At 38.1% G+C, this 26,161-nt stretch overlaps 1 long non-coding RNA gene across 1 annotated transcript in view; it reads right to left on the bottom strand.

Moving 5' to 3' along the window:
- The window catches only part of LOC110679835, a 179,540-nt gene extending 172,096 nt beyond the window's left edge, over positions 1-7,444 (bottom strand). Inside the window, exons 1-2 of the long non-coding RNA XR_002502736.1 lie at positions 6,826-7,444; positions 5,896-5,917 (exon numbers count right to left, since the gene is read on the bottom strand). This is a non-coding gene — a long non-coding RNA (uncharacterized LOC110679835). The remainder of the gene's footprint in view (positions 1-5,895; positions 5,918-6,825) is intronic.
- Between the last annotated feature and the right edge of the window lie 18,717 nt (positions 7,445-26,161).

Raw genomic sequence — 26,161 nt, 5'->3', positions numbered from 1 at the left:
TGGAGCGTCTGTACTCCACGTTAGGAGCGGCTCACAACAGCGTCTGTACCCCATGTCAGGGGCGGCTGATCATCGTCCGAGTGCCAGAGAAGGACTCTAAGCTAAACTGCGCACTATGGCCCTCCGAACATTTAGGGGGAATGGTCCTCCGGAAATCTAGGGGGTTGGTGTCAGGCCCTGCGAGCCAGCCGTAAAAACACATCAGCACAGGAACGTCAACGAGAGAATACGGACCGGAACAATCGGCAAAGACCACAGCGACGAAAATGGACTAGCGATTGGAAACTCGGTACGTGGAACTGCAAATCTCTCAACTTCATTGGAAGTACTCGCATACTCTCCGATGTACTGAAGACCCGCGGTTTCGACATCGTAGCGCTGCAGGAGGTGTGCTGGACAGGAGCATTGGTGCAAACGTTTAGAGGTAATCATACCATCTACCAGAGCTGCGGCAACACACGCGAGCTGGGAACAGCTTTCATAGTGATGGGTGATATGCAAAGGCGCGTGATCGGGTGGTGGCCGATCAATGAACGAATGTGCAAGTTAAGAATCAAGGGCCGATTCTTTAACTTCAGCATAATCAACGTGCATTGCCCACACTCCGGAAGCACTGATGATGACAAGGACGCATTTTACGCGCAGCTCGAACGCGAGTACGACCGCTGCCCAAGCCACGACGTCAAGATCATCATAGGAGATTTGAACGCTCAGGTTGGCCAGGAGGAGGAGTTCAGACCGACGATTGGAAAGTTCAGCGCCCACCGGCTGACGAACGAGAACGGCCTACGACTGATAGATTTTGCCGCCTCCAAGAACATGGCCATTCGTAGCACCTATTTCCAGCACAGCCTCCCGTATCGGTACACCTGGAGATCACCTCAGCAGACAGAATCGCAAATCGACCACGTTTTGATCGATGGACGGCACTTCTCCGACATAACCGACGTCAGAACCTATCGTGGCGCCAAACATTGACTCCGACCACTACCTGGTGATGGTGAAACTGCGCCCAAAACTATCCGTCATCAACAATGTACGGTATCGACGCCCGCCCCGGAAAAAATCTCGAGCGGCTGAAACAACCGGATGTCGCCAATGCGTACGCGCAGTATCTTGAGGCAGCGTTGCCGGATGAGGGCGAGCTCGATAGGGCCCCTCTTGAGGACTGCTGGAGGACAGTCAAAGCAGCCATTAACGACGCTGCCGAAAGCGTTGTCGGATATGTGGAACGGAGCTCAAGAAACGATTGGTTCGACGAGGAGTGCCAGGAGGTTTTAGAGGAGAAGAATGCAGCGCGGGCTGCAAGGCTGCAGCATGGTACGCGGCAAAACGTGGAACGATACAGACTGAAGCGGAAACAGCAAACCCGCCTATTCTGGGACAAAAAGCGCCGCCTGGAAGAGGTGGAATGCCAAGAGATGGAGTTGCTGTACCGTTCTCAAGAAACGCGGAAGTTCTATCAGAAGCTCAACACATCCCGCAAAGGCTTCGTGCCGCGAGCTGAGATGTGCCGGGATAAGGATGGGAGCATTTTGACGGACGGACGCGAGGTGATCAAAAGGTGGAAGCAGCACTACGATGAACACCTGAATGGCGCAGAGAACACAGGCACAGAAGGTCAGGACAGCGAAGGCGATGGCTACGTCAGCACAGCGGACAGCGGAAATCAACCAGCTCCCACGATGGGGGAAGTTAAGGATTGCATTCAACAGCTCAAGAACAACAAAGCCGCTGGCAAGGATGGTATCGGAGCCGAACTCATCAAGATGGGCCCGGACAGGTTGGCCGCTTGTCTGCATCGGCTGATAGTCAGAATCTGGGAAACGGAACAGCTACCGGAGGAGTGGAAGCAAGGCGTTATATGCCCTATCTACAAAAAGGGCGACAAACTGGAGTGTGAAAATTATCGTGCAATCACCATCCTAAACGCCGCCTATAAAGTGCTATCCCAGATTCTCTTCCGTCGTCTATCACCTATAGCAAACGAGTTCGTGGGAAGTTATCAAGCAGGTTTCATCGACGGCCGCTCGACAACGGACCAGATCTTTTCCGTGCGGCAAATCCTCCAGGAATGCCAGGTCCCTACACACCATTTGTTCATCGATTTCAAGGCGGCATACGATAGTATCGACCGCATAGAGCTATGGAAAATCATGGACGAGAACAGCTTTCCCGGGAAGCTCACAAGATTGATCAGAGCAACGATGGACGGTGTGCAAAACTGCGTGAAGATCTCGGGCGAACACTCCAGTTCGTTCGAGTCTCGGCGGGGACTACGACAGGGCGACGGACTTTCGTGCCTGTTGTTCAATATTGCGCTTGAAGGTGTCATGCGGAGAGCCGGACTTAACAGTCGAGGCACGATTTTCACGAGATCCGGACAATTTGTTTGCTTCGCGGACGACATGGATATTATTGGGAGAAAATTTGAAACGGTGGCAGATTTGTTCACCCGCCTGAAACGCGAAGCAACAAGAGTCGGGCTAATGGTGAATGCGTCGAAAACAAAGTACATGCTGGTTGGCGGAACTGAGCGCGACAGGACCCGCCTAGGAAGCAGTGTTACGATAGACGGGGATACCTTCGAGGTGGTGGACGAGTTCGTCTACCTCGGATCCTTGTTGACGGCTGACAACAATGTTAGTCGGGAAATACGGAGGCGCATCATCAGCGGAAGTCGTGCCTACTATGGGCTCCAGAAGAAACTGCGGTCAAGAAAGATTCACCCCCGCACCAAATGCACGATGTACAAAACGCTCATAAGACCGGTAGTCCTCTATGGGCATGAGGCGTGGACTATGCTCGAGGAGGACTTGCAAGCTCTTGGGGTTTTCGAACGTCGAGTGCTAAGGACGATCTTCGGCGGCGTGCAGGACAACGGCGTGTGGCGGCGAAGGATGAACCACGAGCTCGCTCAACTCTACGGCGAACCCAGTATCGTGAAGGTAGCTAAAGCTGGAAGGATACGCTGGGCAGGGCATGTTGCAAGAATGCCGGACAACAACCCTGTAAAGATGGTGTTCGCCACGAATCCGGTCGGAACAAGAAGGCGTGGGGCGCAGCGAGCTAGGTGGATTGACCAGGTACACCAGGACCTGGAGAGCGTGGGTCACAGTCGAGGATGGAGAGAAGCGGCCATGAACCGAGGGAATTGGCGAAATATTGTTGGCGAGGCTTTATCAAGATAATTGATGTAAAGCCAAATAAGTAAGTAAGTAAGTTTTTGGCATTAACGTCCTCGCTGGGACAAAGCCTGCTTCTCAGCTTAGTGTTCTTATGAGCACTTCCACAGTTATTAACTGAGAGCTTTCTTTGCCAAAGTTGCCATTTTCGCATTTGTTTATCGTGTGGCAAGCAGGGTTGGGAAAAAATCTGAAATTCACTTTACAGTAGCTAAACAAAGCCAATCACAGTCAACGAAGCCACATGGAGACGGAATTCAACTCAATTTTGGGTTGTTTCAACGCAATTCCGTAGTTGAGCCCAATAACTCAATTTTGGCTAAATTTCCAAGGTCCCCACTAGGTAGTTTGGCTTTAATTCCATTAGAAAAATATACTCAATTTTGGGTTGATTTAACGCAAAATTGAGTTCTTTCGACCCAAACATAAGAAAATTGGCTTATTGGGCCAAAGTACCCCCATTGGGTAGATGCAGCTCTCTTTATTTTTGACAACATTCGTGTGGGAGAAAGAGAAAACTGAGAGATTTTGGGTTGAAACAATAATCGATATACTTAATTTTGGGTAAAGTAAACTCAAAAATTAGGTAAAAGTATTTCTCCGTGCAGTGAAACTCACGCCCATCGCTGCTGTAGGCAAAATGCCTTGAAAATAGCAAAACACCCGTTGCTAAGGGCAACCCAAAATTACTGTAGAAAAAAGTTCTATTTCCCGCATTTAGAGCCTTCAATGACACTAAAATGATTTGGAAAATTCGTGCACCCAACAGAGGCTACTTGATGAGATTCACGTTTTTGAACTACTGTACTGGGAGAGCCACGTGATTTTCGCGAAAATTCAAGCCTACTACTATTACCATTCGCAGCACTGCACATTGCATTGGTCCCAAAGCCATATCTAGGAACACGGTGTACTAAATTAAGAAGGTGATATATTCCGAAAACTGACAGCTACTTGACGACGTCATTCCTATCCACCTCGAACAAATTTTCAAAAAAATGATCTAGTGATCCGGATGGTATATGGTACGATAGGAGTGACGTCACATGTTTACAACCAAACTTGATGTTTATATCAGTAAAGAGCCTGCCTTGTTAATTTTTTATGCCGTGTCTAGGAAGACAAAAATGATTGCGCCTAAACCATCAATTTTAGATATATGGTGCCTTCGGCAAAGTTTCTCCATATTTTTCAGACATATTTTTCAGAGATGTGAAATTAGGGTGGCCCACATGGTTTACGAGATCAGCACATAAACTTTTTTGCTGACGCATTTAGGACTACACAATGTTCTACAATGTTTTAAAACAACCGATTTGGAGCAACTTTGCTGAAGAACCCAAATTTCTATCTCTTATGATTCGCGAGTTATGATTTAAAAAAAAAAAAAGTTAGGGTGGTACTGAAAAATCAGTTTTTTCTTGATAACTTTTTATACGATAATTTCTCGCAAAAACTTTGTTCCGAACACTTTTAGAACTTTTGATTGCGCAACTTTTTGCCGAAGAAGCTACTGTTCTATCTCTTATGGTTACAGAGTTATCAGAAATTTTCTTCGAAAAAATTGTTGTTTTCAAATCCCGATATATCCGAAAGGCGCAAACGGATTTTTAATCTTTTGTCGGCATTAGAAAGATTATTTCTTTTTTTTTGTTTATGGTGAAAAAACTGTGAGGACGTTTTTTATTTGAAAAGATTGACAAAATTTTGAAAATTATATGTTTTTAACCAAAAATTGTCTATAACTTGAAAAATATTCGAGATAGCTCTTTGGTGCCTTCTGCAAAAATGTGCAAAATTGAAAGTTCTGATAGTGCTTCATACAAGGTATTCATAAAAAATCAACGCTTACACATATATTCACAATAAACCGAATTTGATATGGTAAAGAAAGCAAAAAAAGAGATATTTGCTAGAACAATCGAAATAACTGTATGTATGTCATTTACCGGTAATCGAACCCAGACACCTTCAGCATGGCATTGCTTTGTAGGACTCTAACCACTCGGCTAATTTTGTTCTCAATGCTTATTTTGTTCTAAAAAGTGTATTTTGATGAATTAATTACAAACGGACACCGAAAGGCAAACTATTGTTTTGCGAACTAAACTTTCTCATGTTAAGGACTGATTCAATTTATAAAACTCCGTTTTCTTTCGTAGATTAATATTCCAGTGTACATTTTGCGCCAGCCCAATGTTGTCTGTTTGGAAGATAAATGACCACTGTTAAAGATCCGTTTGTATGTGCCTGCTAAACAATGAAAAAACAAAAGTGACCTATCGGGTCGTGAAGGTTCAACATCATTAGCTTTTTAGGTTCATCGAATTTTGGCACTCTTAAACCAATCAAAATCTATTTCCATCCGATACAATCACCTGAGATCGTTATTCACATGACATTGAGCAACGGACAAAGCACCTACCACAGAGACAAACTTGTTCGAGTGTACCATGAAACGGACACCGACGACGACCTTATGATTCTATTTCTCATCTCTACTGACCTTTTCCAACCGAGCAAAAGTTACGTAATCCTTTCTCAGTTTTCTCCAGCTTTGTTTTTCCTCTGGGGGTCATAGCATGGCGAACACACCTTCGCAAATCTTTTCACCCCCTGTATGGTCCCTCCCCTTCACCCGATGTCACAACTAAAGAAGAAGATAACGCAAAAAAAATCGCTCCCTCCGTAAACAATCATCCCACCTTACCGGAGAGTTTGAAACAATTCCTCTACTCAGCCAACCGACAAACGATGTTCGCCATCCGTGATGCAATAAGGTGGGCCATTTTTGTTTAAAAAAAAATCAAATTGTAAAAATTTTAGATTACACCTCCAAAAATTGTTTTCATTTGGATGCCCAGAAGCCATTGTCAAAATTTGAGTGATATCCATAAAGTCTAATGCTAATTACTAAACGAGCTTGAATTTCATAAGGAGAAAATCGACCAAAAGGTGGGGGAAGTGTACCAGTGGGGTAAATGGATCATTTGTCTATTTGAGGTTATAGCACCTTGCTTCGTTTTTGGTTAGATTCATACGTTGACACCAATAACACTGCAATGCTGGTAAGTGGATCAAGTATCATTATCATAGTTTGACAAATTGCTTACGTAAATTTGAATTAATTTTAATATTCTCAAACGTTGTTTTCCTGTAACAATTTCACATTTCTAGCCTAAATTTGTGAAACTGGTAAATAATTAATCCACCTAAAAGTGTTTTACAAAAACATTAAAAAAAATATTTCGAAATTCTAATCATATTTTTGGTGGTTGATCTAAGCTGAATTGCAAACAAAAAATACAAATTCTCCAATAAAAGCATATTATTGTACATTATAGTTCTCTCAATCGATATCAAGCTAATATCAAAATATAACTATTTTGTTTCTAAACGGAAAGACTTTCGGTTTGTTGCAGTCTCTTATGTTGATTAAAATCGATAATGCAAGAAATTCATTGACTACAGCGCCATATATGGTCGAAAATGTAATTGAAACCGTGTTTCCCAAAGATTTGGTCGATTTTTTTCCAAATTTCAAATTTTAATAAATTTGGACAGTAGCTCCTGAGGGTCCAAATGCACAAAATTGGCGTGTGCATCATTAGATATTTGTAGTTTGATCATTATGGTTCACCCTAATGTGCAAACTTTTCTCAAACTGTTCCTTAGGTATCTACGCCAACAGCTGCTCAGAGCCTCAGGAGGTTTACACGCGCACTCGCGACGGAAGGGGAAAATTGGAGCACTAATCTAGATCGCAATTAATTTTAGCTCGTTCCCTTGAGAGGAGACGTGTTCCCTCTCGTCGTTCCACCGCAGAATCCGTGAAGTATGTCGGTATGTTGTTATAAACTTCAACCGAAAGAGTCTATCGCCCAGTTTCCACGGATTCCACGCGCGACACACGATAACTGATAACGCGGTTTGACAAATGATGAACTCAAACTCGAAGAAGACGACAACGACTAATGGGGGATGCTAAACTGGGCGAATCCTCCCCAAGTGGTGTGAAAACTTCGACCGACTGACGACTGAGCGAGCGACCTTGTGAAGTGGAGTTTCACCGATGCGATTATTATGGGGAAGATGTATGTAGAATGTAGATATGTAGGGTGCTGCATGCCTTCGCTGTGTGTTTTCTTCGATAAATAAGATAAATAGAATAATGAGATAATGATCGACCCAGACGACGACAGCCGAGTTAAACGATAAGTGTGCGGTGGGTGCATCGGTAATTTTGTTTTATCTCGCCTGTAAAGGTAAGTTAGATGAATATCTGTGATGCCAATAGGAACTTGTATGGTAACTTTATAGGTTGTGCGTCAATTGATGATAAATGAAATGATTGATAATGCATCACCAATTTCACATAACAATATTCAATTTGAAACTGCTTCCCTTCATCTTATGCCCACACCCTCTAATTCTTGAAGCATCTTGTATAAGTCAGTTAAGAAAGGTTTGCCGTACAATAAAAATCTGGTCAGTTGTTCATCGGCCACCAATGAAACAGGTTTGATAACATCCCATGAACTTAGCTTTTCAAAAGAATCTACCATGCCCACACAGTTACGGATCACCCACAGTGACGGATCACTTTGGCGTTCAAAGTCGGATAACTCGCTCAAAACATAAACGTTGACGTAAAACATATTTTTCCAATGTTATACTATTTGTCTTCTAGCATTTGTAAAGTTAAGCACAACATTCAACCGCTTAATAACGGTGTATTTGACAAATTTTTAGTTGGTACCAAACAGCTATCATTATATGGTCGTTTTCTGTAAGAAGTGCCGTCAGCATTCATAAGCTCCCACAAGTGGTAAAATTCATATGTTATAGCATAAAACATGCTCGTTCGCTTCGATTTAGTGTGAATTTATCTTTAGAAAACAGTTTTCTTAATTGTTGATTCTAAATACCGAATATTAGCACTTTTAACTAGTGATCCATAATATGGACCAGGAAATGATTGTTTACCACGGTTATGGATCACTACCAAAGAATGTAGATTTCTACCATTTTAAGCATTGGATTCGACATTTTCAGACAATAGCACTAAAGATAAAACTAATACAACATCAAGGTTGTTAAATTTCATTTTTTAGCAGACAAGAATGGGTGGAAAACTTGGTGTGGAGCGAAAACAGTTTATACCTCAGTTACTACAATGCAGTATATCACAAAAAAGGACATTTTACCCTTGTTTCCAGCTCTAACAATGCTATTTTTTGCAGTAATATGTGACACATTGTTAACTTTCACAAAATCATGAAATACAGATGCATTGAGTTTAAAATCTCTTGATTTTGCGCACTGATCCGTAATATGTCACAATTTGATCCATAATATGAAAATTGATCCGTAATAAGGTTTTCAGACACCGATGCAATTTTTAATTTTTATGAAATCCTATGTAAATATTACACTCAATACAGTTTACTTACCGTAGTTCCAATTTGAAACGATTCAATTCGTGCTTTTCAATTACAATTTTACGTTTTCCATGTCGTTTTATTGAATTTTATAGGTTGGACTCCACACTATTTGATCCATAACTGTGGGGTCATGGTATGTAACAATTCACTCCTCTCTCCGAACTCATTCAATTATAAGGTTAATCAGCAAAACTCTAATTATCGGGTTAGCCAATCGGGGGCACGACAAAGACTGCCTCACTCATAAACCTCAGGGTCAGCACGCTCACCAGTGCAATTCGGGGTCAGAAAATCCTCGGGTAATCACAGCACTTTTTTTTAACAATTTAACGCTTCACTCCCATTTTCTTAAACTAAGCTTAGGCTTTGTCTCTCTCCGCCACACCTTATTCTTTCAGCATCCCTGCATCAACGGCTGTAGAACCTCGACGCAGATCGATGCAGAGCTCTACGTAGAGCAACAAGGCAGCAACGCTGTGGTCTCCCGGGATGGATTAGGGTATGGACCGATGCACGCGTTCACTATTTGACGTTTGAGCGGTGCCGTGTTATTTAGGTGCCCATGGCAACGAGTGAATTCGGCACCGCTCAAACGTCAAATTAGTGAACTCGTGCATAGGTCCATGGACCTAACACGGCACCGCTCAAACGTCAAATAATGAACTCGTGCATCGGTCCATGGGCACCGTAGGCCTACTGCGTGGCCTACTCCTTCCAATATGATTACGGATCTGCCTTCGGCTGGTTCGTGGCCGAATTTCTGCCTAGATGGACACCGAGACACCGCTGGGAACTCGGTCTGCAAATGCTATTTAAAACCGACGGGGTTCTGCAGTCCATTTAACCACGTCTATCTCTTCTTTTTTATTTTATAAATTTCCTGACTCTTCTTGAACAATTTTTCGCTTCCACTTTTAGATTTAGTTTTCAATTTCTGACAGTTTCAGTCGACGCACTCTGGGAAAGTGAAGATATTATGGAATCGTTGACTGTCTTGAGGTCCTTGATCTCGTTGCTCAGTCATTACCCTCTATATTGATTCAATGGCTCCCCAAAAGATGGTAACCAAACCCTCTGATTGTGGGGTTTTCACTAAGGTGGGTAGGTGGCTGCGTGACTACTACCCACTTATCCGCGAGCGGGAATGGCGTCTTGTGGGAGTTGCTTGATGGTGGGTGAGATTCAAAATTTTACTTTGAATTGGGGCATGATGGGAATCTGTGGAACGACACTGTGTTCGGGATGCCTTTTAAATTATATTTACACATTTAGATTTACATGTTTTCCAAAATTATGGATTAATACAATTGCCAAATTTACAGCCATCCAAATGTTTGTAGATGCTTCTTTTTCCTCTCGGGGCAAGACTGCCGTCTCCGGTAGATGCACTTGCTTTGACGACCTCCAACAAACGTCAAATTTTCAATTTTCAACATCAAGTAGCACCCACAAGACGCCATTCCCGCTCGCGAATGAGTGGATAAGATCTAAAGCCAAACTTTTCGGGAAACCAAACAATGTACAAGTTTTCCTAACGTTTAACAGTTTACATTCTACGAAACGCTAAAATCGAATTTTCCGGTGACTCTCACGCCATAAAATAGCCAACACGTACTAAACTTACTCGAAAGTTCAGCTCTATTTAAGGTGCAAGAAAAAGTGACTCAAAAGTCAGAAGTGCAAAAGCAGTTTTCTCCTTTTAAAACAATAAATTGATGAAAATTAGAACACACAGCCATTTTATTTGGCAAATAAAAGAGCTGTGTGTTTTATTTTCTTCGATTTGTCTATTTAAAGAGAGAAAACTGCTTTTTCAGTTTTGACTTTTGCACCATTTTTACTTGGGAGCGGTTCCATTTGAATTCGAATGTCGGTTTACTTTTGTATTTTTTGATTTGGATGAAATTTTGCACATGCTTTCTTTATGCCCAAAAATGCCTTTTTGCATCATCGACTCGTCATTTTGACTCTAGCCTTACTTTTGAGAAGGGCCTAAGAAAAAAATCCTTAATAATTTTCAAAAAAATATAACTTAGAAACGGTTTGTCCGATCAGTTTGGTGCCTTCCGCAAAGTTTTAGGTTATTGTTGGGACTATCTGGAAAAAAATATACACTGATTTTTCCGTGTACCTTTATTGTTGTAAATTTTGCGTACTTTCATAAAATCGAGTTTAAAAATATTTGAAAAGTTTATTATGACCATTTTCAAAAATTCACCTATTTTCAAAAAATCATAACTTTTTTGTCCAGATTTCTCCATCTTGACCCACTGTGCAAAAGTCTTCATTTTTTGTCTACTTTAACATATAAAAAAATAAAAAAAAAATCAAAAATACGATTTTTGAGAAAATTTATTTTTAAGCTTTATTTTCGATATATAAAAAATTACAACATTTTTTTTACAGTGTATATTTTTTTTCCAGATAGTCCCAACAATAACCTAAAACTTTGCGGAAGGCACCAAACTGGTCGGACAAACCGTTTCTAAGTTATAATTTTTTGAACATTATTAAGGATTTTTTCTTAGGCCCTTCTCAAAAGTAAGGCTAGAGTCAAAATGGCGAGCCGATGATGCAAAAAGGCATTTTTGGGCATAAAGAAAGCATGTGCAAATTTTCATCCAAATCAAAAAATATAAAAATGAAATTTGAGAAAAAAGTCGTCATTTTCTGTGGAACCGATCTGCACTGATTCAATGCGCGATATCCAGGTAGTCTGAAACGGACACCTGACGACGTCGGCAAACTCAAGTATGGACCGCACCAGTGCGCAGTACAGCGCTTTCAAGCAAAGCGTATCTTGAAAATCAGTGGTAACTTTCATAATAAACCCGAGCTGTCGGTTTGCCCGTGATATGATAGGGGAACTTACGTATTGTCGGCAGCCTAAGCAGCTGAACTTTTAAGAAGGCAATTTTAGGCAACAATGGAGCACAACAATTAGCAGGAGACACCTGAACTACACTTGAGCACTCTTCGTTTATTGATTGTTATACATAAAACACTATTTTGTTCTCTTAATCTTCTATTTATCCTCACCAAAGTCACGAGGCACTTGTTCTTTTATCGACAATGCAATTACTATTGTCGGCAACAAAAATGTTCACTTCGGCAATCCAAAACTGCGCAAAAACTAGTTTATGTATTGGTAACATTTCGTATTTGTTGACAATTCCTGGAATTAAACGTCACTCATTATGTTCTACTCGTCGAAAGGGCCAATGCAGAAAAATACAGTCTACACTGAGAAAATAATTGCAGTTAGAAATAAAATAGCGGAGATTCAAATTGAATACACAACGCCACTAAATTTATGCAGACTAAGGCGCCATCCACATATTACGTAACGCTCTTGGGGGAGGGGAAGTAGGCTCAAACGTTGCGGCTCAAACACAAGCGTCTTGGAGGTGAATTTTCAAGTTATAAAAAATGGCCTTCAGTGAAGTCACCATAACTTCGGTAATTTCAGCACCATTACCTTAAAAATTATTTTTTTTTTTTGAAAACTTTGTAAAACATCAAATTTATGTAAAATCAAAACTAGTTTCAATAAAAAGTAGTTTACTCCAATTTTTTTTATTTTACTGAAAAAATATCTTTGTTTGACCATAACTTCATGAATACTCAACCGATTCCAATTTTTTTTGCATGGTTTTGAAGCTTATTTAATTGTGTTCAAACTTTGCATACACCGCATTTTACTGTTTTGGCCAAGTTATTCAACATTTTATTTTTTATCAGTTAAACAATATTCTCAAAGCTGAAACTGGTTTTCCTTATTTGTTAAACCTTTGAAAAGGATTTGGCAAAACTTTTTAAATAATTTTGAAACAATGATATATTTGCACATGCTACAAAAATACACTATTCAACTTGTAATTCAAACAAAATGCTTTAGAAACATAAGTTTTATATAAAACATGTAATATTCGACAAAAAAAACTTAAATAATCCAAAGAAATTCGATTTTTTCTTTAAAAAAATCATGTTTTTGGGTAGTTTTTGTTACAAAACTAAGCATGGTCCTTGGTTCGATTCCGGGTTGCCGCGAAAATTATTAATTTTTTCCAAATTTCGGTTCAATGACGTAAATTTATGAATTTCAATCCAATTTCTTGTGGCGAATTTTCATATGGAATTCCTATGTTTATCGATAGTTCGTTTTCCTGAGTGTAGTTTGTTTGGCCCAATGTCACCTTCTCGAAGGGGTGAGTTTGGGCCAATTTTCAAATGATTCCTATTTAAAGGAAAATAATCAGATTTCAATTATTTGTTCAGCATTTGCAACGTATTCTCATATTTAACCGAACATATCAAGTCAAATTGCGAAAGTTATTTAAAAATAAATGAGAACTTACGCATTTTTGGCCAAATCTCACCCCCAACGATGATACTTGCATAGTTGTTTTCATTTTTTTTAATGTCAAGAATTTCACCGTAAATTAAACTATTCACTGACAAGCTGAATGGCTCGATATGGTTTTGGTCTGTAAAGGTTGCTGCTCTTGAACGCTCTATCACCAAGTTATTACCGAAAGAATGAATGGTATTACAGTCTAACCTCTTTTTACGACCGTTTTTTTACCGACGGTTTGTTTTACGACCACTTTTTAACGACCGAAATTCAGATTAACGACCGTTTTTATAAATGACCAATGTAAGATATTCAAAATAGTGGATCATGATGTTCAGCAAAATTGTTCAGTAGTTCAGCTAGCACCACCATCACTGAATTGCGAAATTCTACCACTAGGTGATGCTAGTGAGCATGAAATATTTGTTTTGCGGTTATCTTAGGATCCTGGCCACTTAGAAATATGGCGCCTTCGGCAAAGTTTTTCATTAGCTCAAGGACTATCATTATAAAAGCTATGAGATTCAAAATTTTGCCACCAGGCGGCACAAGTGAGCATAAAACTTTTGTTTTGCGGATATATCAGGATCCTGACTACCTAGAAAGATGGCGTCTTCGATAAACTTGCTGAGAAGCTCAACTTTGCCCAAGACGCCATGTCTATGTAGTCAGGATCCCGCAAAACAAAAGTTTCATGCTCCTAGCGCCGCCAGGAGGCAAAATTTTGAATCGCATAGCTTTTATGATGATAGCGCTTGAGCTTCTGAATAACTTTGCCGAAGACGCCATCTTTCTAAGTGGTCAGGATCCTGAGATATCCGCAAAACAAAAATTCTACGCTCACTAACGCCGCCTGATGGCCAAATCTCGAATCTCTTGGGCAGAATAATGATAATCCTTGAGCTACTGAATAACTTTGCCGAAGACGCCATCTTTCTAAGTGGTCAGGATCCTGAAATATCCGCAAAACAAAAATTCTACGCTCACTAGCGCCGCCTGGTGGCAAAATTTTGAATCTCATAGCTTTAATAATGATAGCGCTTGACTGCCCATAACTGCATATTTGTAACATTCGACAAAAGTAGGCATTGAGTAAATGGGATACCAAGTTTGCATTTTATTGCAGTATGGGAGGGAACTGATATTTCAAAAAATCACTAGGAATTCAAAAGTGTTTATTTGAGGCTGAAATTTTGTACAACTCATATCACTTATTGGGTGAATAGTCAGAAAAAAATTCTGATAGAAATTTCGTTGCCACTGCATTATAAGGCTCATGTATAATCTCAATGTGACTGTTATGCGGTTACAATTGCCAATGTGACAAAACAACTTGGTATTTTTTTCGATTTTTCTAGAACAATCTCACAGATTTTAGTAAGTGGGTCGAAAGTATTTGTTATTTGATGACTCTCCCCGGTATTAACTCGAAATTTCCAAAAATGTCGAATGTGACTGTTATGCAGTTATGGGCAGTTGAGCTAATGAACAACTTTGCCAAAGACGCTATCTTTCTAAGTGGTCAGGATCCTGAGATATCCGCAAAACAAAAGTTGCATGCACACTTGTACTGCCGGTGACGCAATTTCACTTAAGAAGTGTTGCCAGCTACGACAAAATTTTGAACCCTTCATGAAAAACTGGATTACAGTTGAAGAGTATTGCTATGTTGCTAAGCATTCTATTTTTCTGTTCCGCTCAAGTTTTATGGTTTTGATCTTTTCTTTATTCTTTTTGAACAGTGCTGCCAGCCACATGAACATTTGTGATTCGGCCGACTGTATAGCACGCAACACTTCCTTCAACTTTGGTCAACATTCGGTACCGTCATCTTTGAAATTTTTTGGTATTTGCATATCACACCCCCATAAAATTGGCTCTTTTGATAACAATCGAGTAGTGTTGCCATCTGTTACCAAAATATGAAATTTTGAACGGCCATTTTGGAAAGTTCTCAACCCATGCTTCAACTTTGCCGAATATCCCGAATCAGTATTTCCGCATATAGACGTTGCATTTTTCAAAAACATAATTATTACCCAGATTATTTTTACGACCCCCCGATAACGGTCGTAAAAAGAGGATGGGGTGTATTAAAAAAAATCCGATTGCGATGTCCCACACTATAAACTTGACATTACCCTTTAATGTGGAAAAAGTACCCATTATTTTTTTATATATGGAAACGTCAAAAATAGGGGTATTTTATTTTTTTCAGATAATGGATATTTTTTGCCCATTCATATGTTCCGTTCTTCTACTCTATAATGGGTGAAAAATTCCTTGCGATTTCATAAAATAGAATTCCACATTAGCAGCAGTTTTTAATAGACATAGTAGAAATAAGTGCCCAGAAGATCAAGGTAGCCCAAGTAACACCAAAAACATCTTTCTACGCAACAGGTAGAAGATAATGTTTTACAGGCGAATTATACGTGAAATCCATAACAGCTTTTGTAATATTAAAGCTATAAAATAGTTTTCCTAAAACATATTCCACTCACACATAAAATAAAAAAGTGACGAATTGTCTTGGTAAAAATACAGTTCATTGAGCGTTAATATAGCTTTATAAGAACTTATTACCATTGATACAAACATAGGATTCTAAGATGTGTTTTTTTTTTTTCATTGGTTTCCTACCAAATGCACCAATATGAAGAGAATTGTCGTCAGAGAATCGTATAATTTGACCTGAATAATTTTGATACCACTCCCGTCTGTCGGTGTTTTCTTCCTAAATTCGGATACCCTGTCTCGTGATGGCAATGAAGGATCAGCTGGTAAAAGCTATACAGACGACAAGAAGTTGAGCTTCTTTTCGAAGTATTCTAATATGAGAGAGAATTATTATCATTAGGTCGGAATTACAGGATGCTGAAATACTTTATCATCCCGCAAACAATGGTGTACTACACTTGTGAAAATGTTTTCGAAGGCGTGTTTCTCCGTTAATCGCACCTTAGTCTGATACCGGACAGTTTCTTCTCGAGTTCTACAACTTACATTATTCCTAATGTGGCCGTATTACTGTTTTCCAATCCGTTTCGAACAGTCTACTACACTCGTGTTGGAATACATTTCTGCCATTTATGAATGTCCCAAAATTGGTCCAAATCCTTGGTAGATTATTTCATGCTCTTAAAACAAATGTATTTGATGAAATAGATGCTATTATGTTGTTTGCCTCCATCATTTTTACTGCATTGTTTACATACAAATAAAATTTTGACGTTTCATTTGGTTTCGAAAAAGAAGTTATAATTAAGTTATAAGGGTGTTATAATGACTACGTAATGACAATATGATAACGTATTCGAGAATCATATGTGAACTTGCTCTTAATATGTTTTATTAGCGTATATTGTAAGTTTTTTCACATACCTTTTATTGAGCTGTCGTCAAGACATATATTGAACGTAATATTAACATCTAAATGGAAGCAAGATTTATTGAGTCAGAAACAAATACACATTAGAGTACCGGTTAAAAATATGATGCAATGGTAGCTAGGAAGAAATGCCCCAAGCTTTAGATAAATGATCTGAATAAATTTTGGTTATGCGGTCTAGATGTGTATTTTTTGTAGATAAGAATAAGTATCAGAAGGAAGAATCATGACCGGTTTAATATTCAGTTATTAAATGCATTATTAGTTTGGATTTATATTTCAGACGTATCAACCATTCCAAACATTTCTCAACGGCACTGTAAGCATTACGCCATATTGTTTTCTTTTTGTGATCAAAACAAATCGAACAAAAACTGCAATTTTGATGATTTTCAATTGCATTATTTCATTACATTGAAGGCGCATAAATTTTCTGAGAGTAAAATTAAAAATTACTCCATATATTTCGAACCGCATTTAAAACATGACTCCAATTAATGAATATAATGCATTTCCAAATAATATTTTTAAATCTGATCAATAAATCAAAATCATCGACATCATAACTTAGAAATAACTTTTCAGGTTGTCGGGTATGATCAGAGTTTTTTTTAATTTTTAATATAAATGTATATATAATCTACTCTGATTTTCACGTTATTGGGCTTGATGATAAACAATTTGTTATATAAATGCTTTCTGCAAGTTCAACCACTAGCAAATAGCTACATTGCACCTGATACACCTTGCTGTGATATAAATGTGTTATGCAAGTTATATTGCTTGAAATCAGCTTGATTACAACAAATGCAAGTAGTTGTCATATGCATATATTTTGTTAGTTAGTGTTGCTTACAGAATACCTTATTATAACTTACAGCTGTTTTAGATTTAGGTGTTTCTTCTATTATGTTGAGAATTCTTTTATAAATCATTCATTCCACGGTATTATTAATGCTCTGATTTCATTACTAGACCTATGCAAGATGTTATATAAGCCGCCATTTTTTGCGCTTTTTGAGCTATACAAGCGTACGATATTAAGTCAATTATACAAGAAAACTACAACCAAACATGTATAATACGTGCATTTTAAACAATTATATGACAAGCAGTGTTACTTGGGAGGTGCACTAAATAAATTCTTTTTCCTGCCGTGTGCGCTAACTGAAAAATCAATTTTTACAGGATGATTTTAATGCCGAGTATACCCGGTAACTATATGAATGTCCTGCAGGAGAAGCAGCCCCATTTTCTTAGCCAGCAACCCTAAATGCTGACAATAAATGATACTCCTGCATTAGACCGAAAAATAATAATTGTTGTTTATTGGAATTATTTTATTGAATAAATTGATGTTTTTATATTAGTAGGATTCTAATTTAGATTTTTCTACGAAAGTAGCATACAAATCATATTAAATTCTCTTAAATAACAAAGAGTAAATTTTACTCTGTTTCTCAAAATATGTTTTTAGGATAGTGGGTAAAATTTATTCGTTGATCTGACGTACAAGCCGTTTACTCTTTAATGAGTACAGGGCCTTTACTCTTTTTATGAGTTAAACTAGTTTCTCTCAAAGAGGGTACTTTTTTACCCATTAAAGGGTACTTTGTTCTTACAGTGCAGGATTAAATTTTTTTTGTTTTTGAATATCACTCTCCGAATATGGTTCGATCAGCTAATTCGGATCAAAATCTAAACCTTGCCAGTAATTTTTAAGGTTCATATTCTTCTCAGTGTATGAGAAAATCAGAATAGACCCTTTTCAAATCTATTCACTTTTGATTTGACACAATTACATCATCCACTGATTGCCTGTAGAACAACAGGAGTGTTGCCAAAATAGTTAACCTATTAAAAGACGTATATTTTATATGTTTCCCAGTATTTTGAAGTTTATGCGCTACAATCTTCAAATAAGGAAGGCATTGAAAGACTCAATTATTACCCATGCATGCTTTGTTGCATAATTCTAACTAAATTATTAGTTGTTATCGATCCATTCTGTGAATTTAAATCGTGAATAATAATTACACCGCAATTGAATATGGTTTTCTGGCAACCTGGTGCAGTAATAAAAAGTGATTGCCGAGGAAAACAAAGTTCATTAATTTTTACTTGTGATTTGAAGCATAAAAATAAAGTATTTTCAAGTGCTTTATAGACCAACCAAAAGTTTAATTGTGCATAAGTGATCGGTGCGTAGATTTTGTGAAAAAATTGGCATTGGAGCGGAAAATTGGACCTTTCGAAGTGGTGAGTTTTTCCTAAGCTGTTCTTGTGTTATTCTGTTCGGCAGCTCACGAATGACGATGATTTCGTAAGCATTTATTTCATTTAATAATAAAACCCATGTTATATGATATTTTCGTCAAGAATGTGATTTATATGAAAGATTATAGTTCAAGGAACATGTTAAGTACATTGAAGGTAACCCTTGTTCCGTAGATAAATTCTAACAAGGACGATAAGGTAGTGTTGCCGAAAATACCCTCAGGGTGCCGAAGCCATCATTTACCCTATCATCATAATGAAAACGGAATGTGAGTTTTTCATCTATATCGGGATGCATTCACCATCATTTTACAATTTCTGAAAAATTGATGTGTAATGAAACAGTTGCGTAATGAGACACCGTTGCGTAATGAATCATTACGGCACTGGTTTCAAGTTGCGTAATGACTATTCCCGTACTGCAAATAGTAGTTTACGCAACAAGCTGCAAAATAATGATTTTTACAGCAGGGGTCTTAAATTTATCCACCGAGGCTTGCCGAATTGCATAATTACGGCGAGTGCTGTAAAAATCGAGTTCTGCGACGAGTTGCGTACAACATTTGTTTGCAATTTCTCATCGTAATAGGCTGTTTTTTATCACGTCAATCTGTCATGAAACGCCTACTTTACTGCATTGAATTGAGCAGTGCGATAATAGTCATTACGGAACTTAAATTACTTGCGTAATCGCAACGCTTTTCATTACGCAACTGCTTTGAATTGCGTAATGAATCATTACACAACAAATTTCAGAAATTGCAAAATAATGGTAAATATCTGATATGATTTTTGATACCCTCAAATGGTCTTCAAAAAAATTTGTACTAAACTTGTTGCAGAACTCAATTTTCACTGCATTCGTCGTCATTATCGAACTTGGCAAGCCTCATTGGATAAAAGTACGACTCGTGCTGTAAAAATTATCATTCTGTCACTTGTTGCGTAATCTACTACTTTGCAATTTGTTGTGTAATGATTCATTATGCAACTAAAAAACAGTTGAGTAATGAAAAAACGTTTGGTAATAGTCATTACGTAATCCGAGATGAACCAGCCTCGGGCTGCAAATCTCGTTAATAAAGATAATAATAATAGTTATTATTATCACGTAACTGATTTTAGTTGCGTAATGACTGTTACAACACTGCACAAGCCAGAGCAGAAAAGTAGGCCGTTTCACGACAGATTGTCGTGATGAAAAATAGCCTATTATGATGAGAAATTGCAATAAAAAAATATACTGAGTGCCTTCATCGAACTACTCTGGATGACTTAGTCAACTCAACGTCCAACGGATACGATTGCTCCTAGAAATAATCCAACTATAACGACATCGAAAAATAAAAAAGTGTGCAACTTGTTTGCAAAACTAATAATTCTCTTTTTGCAACTTGTTGCGTTAATTTCTTTTCTTTTGTAATTTTTTGTTCAATCAAGTATGCCTAATGTCCTTAAAGTGCCACAATTTCCCATGCACACTTCTGAAAGCCTTTTACGCTTTGATCGGAAGAAGCCATACACCATCCTGCCTCAGCATTCCGTCAACAGTGTCAAACAGCGTCAACGTCGACCAGTGGCCACTGCGTTGTATGAGTTACTTGATCTGCTTTGGAGTGCTTCTATTCGGTCTCTGTTTTCTTTTTATGACCCCAAACCCATTCAACCCTTTCGCCGGCTTCGTCATTCATCGTTATTGTCGCCTTTCCCATATGCAATCTGTTCATTCCATATAGCCTACTACCATCACCGCCTGCTACTTTTGATGGCTTACCTACCATTTGTGGAAAGGAAAAAATGCTTGTGGTTGTTGATATTGCTGCTTTTGCCATCGTCGATGTAAAAGACCTTCTTCGATCCCAAAATGGCTCAAGCATGATTAAGCTTGAAGCAGCCTCTTTGGACGTGAATGCGACTTTGGTTTCAACGAATCAATGTAAACGGTAACAAGAGTGTGGCATCCGTAGTAAGTATGGGAAAAAATGTAGTCAAGATATGCCACTAACAATATCGTGTGAAAGATGAAAAGTATAACAATAGTGCCCGGATGGATGCTCTGGTAAGTTGTCGTTTCAGGGATTTCTTGTTATGTTATATTTGAGCGTGATATCGGTGGAAAGTTTACCGATTAAGAGGAAAATAACCTTCGTCGTTTAACAAACTATCTAAACCAGTTTGTTAGTTCAAAATCAGAGCAATTTTCATGAAAATATATCTTTGCATTGTATTTGCTATTTGTAATGCGGTGATAGATCCTCAAGATTTTTTTTTAATTTTTAAGTGATTGATTGCTGACAATTGAATGCTGTATTTTTAATCCTTAAATGAATGAGGTTCCGTGTAGTATGAGGTTACAGAAAATCAATAGTTAACATAATCTTTATTGTCAGCTAACGTGAATATTGTGATTCTAACTTTTTTCAGTGGATACTAATGAGGGACTAATATACTTCAAATCATTATTTTTTTCGATGTTTCTGATTGTTATGTATTGAGTATAAGGGACTTGAACATTTGCGTCAAATGATCTACTTGCCCCTCCATGGTGGTGGGGTAACTGGTGCACCAATAAAAAGGTATATTCTCGAAACAAATGTAATGAAATTATGTAGGGTAAGAATGACATTACTCTCATCATTGTTATCAGTGATATGTTACATATTCAGAAAGTTTTAAAATAAAAAAATCTGAAACATTTACGAACAAATGGAACTTGACTAAACGAATGTGTATTATCCGAGATAATCCAGATTAATTATATTATTATTACTAAAAGTGAGACGCCAGAAAGAAGAAGGTGATATGATTTTTTCAGAATATGTTGCTCTTTACATCATGATTTAATTCAATGGTGGGTAACCTGATAGACACACAGAAAATCGCTACTCACTTATTATCTATTAACGGATGTCGCAACTGACAGCTTTCTTGTCTCGTTAGGTATAAAATCTTCTTACGTTCTGTTCCAGGGACGTTCTAACTTTTTTCCAACTACACTTTACCTGAACAAATACCGCTCAGAAACTCTGCATTATCGTCATCATCTCCATTTGCCATTTCCTCCCAATCATGATCTGCATATTCGCTGTTCAATGTTGGGTGCAAAAACTTTCCTAAACTTGAATGTTTTTTGTTCAAAAGTTCTTTCTCCCCGTTTGTCGCACCAGATCTTCCAGTGTCTTGGGTCTAGATGTTCATTGTCTGTCGGATAGTAGGTACTATGTGTAGTGTATCTGAAAAATGTAAATACGTCGCACTCGCAACCCATAAGGTAGGGAACTCGATGCGATAATGTCAACCCAACGAACCAACGTCTGTCTGTGAGCAAACATTATGCAAAACCGGTGAGCAGCAGAACAGAAGTGGTACACAGATCAGAAAAAGGTTTTGTTTTGTTACATACTGTCGCTTACCGCATATCCGCAGTGCCCCACGTGTGCCTTCTGTTCCCAAAAAATGTCGCAACATGGGTGTGCTCACGTGGGGCTACACTTATTGGGTATCCATGTGGGGCTACCGGGTGGTGTTCGAAACAAAAACGAGAACATTTACATCGCTGTTAAGTGGATACCCCCTATCACAATTAAACCGGTTGTAATTATCGGGACTTCTGTGGCCTAGTGGGCAGTACATATCGAGAGCTACATGGCAATTATTCCTTGTCATCTGCGTATTTTTCGATTATGAAATTTGTTTCTGTTTCCCTGTCAAGAGTGAGAGAATGCGATGTAAAAGTTACACGCATTTGATTGATGTAAAGATATCTACATGTACGATGAACAGTATGCGCCAAAAACTGCATTTTATCAAAAAACTTTGGAGTTCATTCTTCAAATGGTTCCCAAGGATGCTACAAACAATTTTGTTATGGAGGAAACCTTATGGAATGTTGGTACCCTTTTTGAGCATGAGCATTGATGACCGTAAAATTCGTAGTTGCTACTCCGTGATTGACAAGAATCATCGAAATTGTACAGGGAACCAACAGATGTAGCTTGGGAGTAGCATACCATCTTCAATGTACATTTTCGAGGGCTCTGAAATTAGTAATGTCAATAACGGCGCCGGCCACGTCCTTACGGTCATCGGGGAAAGGAAGGAATGTTAGTGCGACATCCATTGTTACTAAAGACCGAGTATACCTCTGCATCTTCATGGTTGCCACGGGAAGGAGTTTTGTTAGTGGGAGGGCTTCAAAGCTACATGATCAGGATTCACCTTGGAAAGTGATGCGATTCATGTAACCTCTGTTTTAAAAGTTATCTATCAATGCGTCCACATCTCAAACATCGAACTATTCAAAGGTTTGAGTCTCGAAATTTTATAAAACATGAATAAACGCTTATGTCAACACTTAAAGTGATGAATAGTTTGTTCAACAAATTCATTAAAAAAAACATGTTATGATACAAATGTGTTATTACAAGCATGAAACGAGCTCACCAATTGGTAATCCATCCCCGACTGAACAGTTACAATCGCAGCGTCAACACGTATAAGCAGGAATATAAAATAACTCCGATGGCGCACGAATGAAGTGCTAACTAAAAAAAAAAACACTCCGAGCGCGCGAAAAATGAATCAGACTGCTTGGGCCTTCGCAAAGCACTACCCAAGCGAACGAGGCCACCGAAAACACACTCCAAGCGCGCGAAAATGAATCGGACGGCTTGGGCCTTCGCAAAGCACTGCCCAAGCGAACGAAGCCAGCGAAAATCATTCCGAGCGAAAATCACTTGGGCCTTTGCAAAGCACTCTGTTGGAACCCTTTTTCTCTTTTAGAAAAAGTCCGATTTTTGTGATTTACTAATCACATTTACTAAAATGTATAGTTCTGCAAAATTTCATCATAGGGTATCCCTTCTATTATGGACGACTGTTTTTGAAATCTAACTTGCATCTTTTTAACATAAATTTGAAGCTTTTCTTTTGTGCTATCATTGCGGTATTCCGTCCTAGTATTGCGGTAGTACGTTCCTAACATTGGGATATACCAAAAAATATATATTTTTTTTTACATTAAGTATGCATTCAATGTCACACAGTGTTTGATCATTAAAATTATGCTCCCTCCATGTTAATGACATTGCACGGTACTCTCAGTTTGTATAACTTTTGACATATATATGAAAGAAACTGATGTATTACTTCATGTCAAGACTCGAAAACAAATCAACAGAATCTAAATTTTTTGCCGGTTTCGTCTCCTCATTCGTCGTAATTGGACAATGTTAATGTAGATAGAATAACGCTCGCGCTAACGGCTCACCATAGTAGCATGTCCAAAAGAACTTGAAACTATTGAGAACCAGAGCTACAGGTCCAAAGCCCTGATAAAGATGGATGGTTGTGATGGCTATGATCATGGTCATTAGACCTGTTCATATTTAAAAAAAATGTCTGGAAATCTACCGGTCAAGCAGTATTCCGAATTATCCTGCTAAGAACAATGTCTGGTCAAATTTTCAGCTCATTTGATAAAGATTTAAGTATGCTTCAAGTTAAAAATGTGTTTTTGAGCTTATATCAAGGTTTGAAAAATCATAACTAGCATTTGGAAAATCAAAACCACTTACTATTACCACTACTTGAAAGCTAATTCTATTCTGTTAAAGTTTGTCGAACACGCTAATAAGATCAAATTGAGTTTTAACATTGTTTGATCGAGATTTGTTCTCCGCAGCACCCCGAAATCACAGTTTTTCGAATATATATGGTACAAAAACACACATTGACATTATTTTTTCAGACCATAGTCAACAGGAATAGAACATTGTAAAGCTATGAATTCTTTAACCATTAACAGGCTTACATGTTACCTAAGGCAATACATTACAAAAAATGCCCAACGATCGAGCACTGCATCGCAACCTGATGATAGTTAAATCACGCATGACACATGTACCGACGAATGAATGAATTGAACACGTTAGCATTGTTTTTTCTTTCCGATTGATGATTGTTTTGATCGCACTTCATTGACGATTCAGAACGATTTGAAAACAATCATTATCATCGACTGAGAAAAAGCAGTGCTAATGTGTTCATTTTTTTACATTCCTCAAAGCTTACGATGGTGCTCTTTGCTCCTCCACAGCGGATTCACATATGTGCTTCCTTATTTACTATTTTTTACAATTTATTTTCGTAAGATAACTTGTAATTTTCAACGGGATTGAGTTATAGATATGCGTAGTCATCATGTTCTGGAAATTAAAAAATCCGAAATTTTCATACAGGTGTGTTTTTTAGAGAAAACACTTCCTAAAAACAGTGATTTTCAAGAACCTTTAAGCACAAACCTTAACCAAACTATGTTAAAACTTGTTCCAATCGTAAAATCGTGTTCGGCAAAAGTTCGTAGAATTGAATCAACTACTGTGTAGAGGTATTTCCAATAATTTTTGGTATTCCGTTCGGTAGTTATGATTTTTTAAAGCTTGAAATTAGCCCTAAAATACATAATTGATGACCTTGATTTTTGAGAAAATTGATTTTTAAGCTTTATTTTCGATATATAAAAAATTACAACATTTTCTTACAGTGTATATTTTTTCCAGATATTCCCAACAATAACCTAAAACTTTGCGGAAGACACCAAACTGATCGGACAAACCGTTTCTAAGTTACATTATAATGACCGAAAATTGAAAATTATATCATAATTTTGTATTAAAATCGCTGTATCTTTAAAACGGTAAAAGTTAGCCTGATTTTTCCGTGTACCTTTTTTGTTGTAAATTTTGCGTACTTTCATAAAATCGAGTTTAAAAATATTTAAAAAGTTTATTATGACCATTTTCAAAAATTCACCTATTTTAAAAAAATCATAAATTTTTTGTCCATGATTTCTCCATCTTGACCCACTGTGCAAAAGACTTCATTTTTTGTCTACTTTAACATATAAAAAAAAAAATCAAAAATATGATTTTTGAGAAAATTTATTTTTAAGCTTTATTTTTGATATATAAAAAATTACAACATTTTTTTTACAGTGTATATTTTTTTCCAGATAGTCCCAACAATAACCTAAAACTTTGCGGAAGGCACCAAACTGATCGGACAAACCGTTTCAAAGTTATATTTTTTTGAAAATTATTAAGGATTTTTTTCTTAGGCATTTTTGGGCATAAAGAAAGCATGTGCAAAATTTCATCCAAATCAAAAAATACAAAAGTAAACCGACATTCGAATTCAAATGGAACCGCTCTGCAGCGAAAGTTTGTGTGCTTTGCACTAAGGACTCTTCCATGGCGTAATGATCAACACCTTACCTCTTACCACGATCGCTGTCAGCTACTGGGAATTGACACATTAGAGAATAGACGTCGAATAGCACTGGCCTTGTATGTAGTGAAGCTTCTAAATGGAACCATAGATTCTTCAGCACTCCTGGCCAGAATAAATTTCAATGCACCTGAAAGATCCCTTCGAAGACACATTTTCCTTCGATTGGAAGGCCGCAACAGTCGTTATGGACATTGGACAGCATGATCCGATTCGCTTTATA

Source organism: Aedes aegypti, chromosome 3 (assembly GCF_002204515.2).
Source record: "Aedes aegypti strain LVP_AGWG chromosome 3, AaegL5.0 Primary Assembly, whole genome shotgun sequence".
In the NCBI taxonomy this organism is placed as follows: Eukaryota; Metazoa; Arthropoda; class Insecta; order Diptera; family Culicidae; genus Aedes; species Aedes aegypti.
Note: the sequence above shows the minus strand (reverse complement) of the source record. Positions and strands in the feature narration are given on the sequence as shown.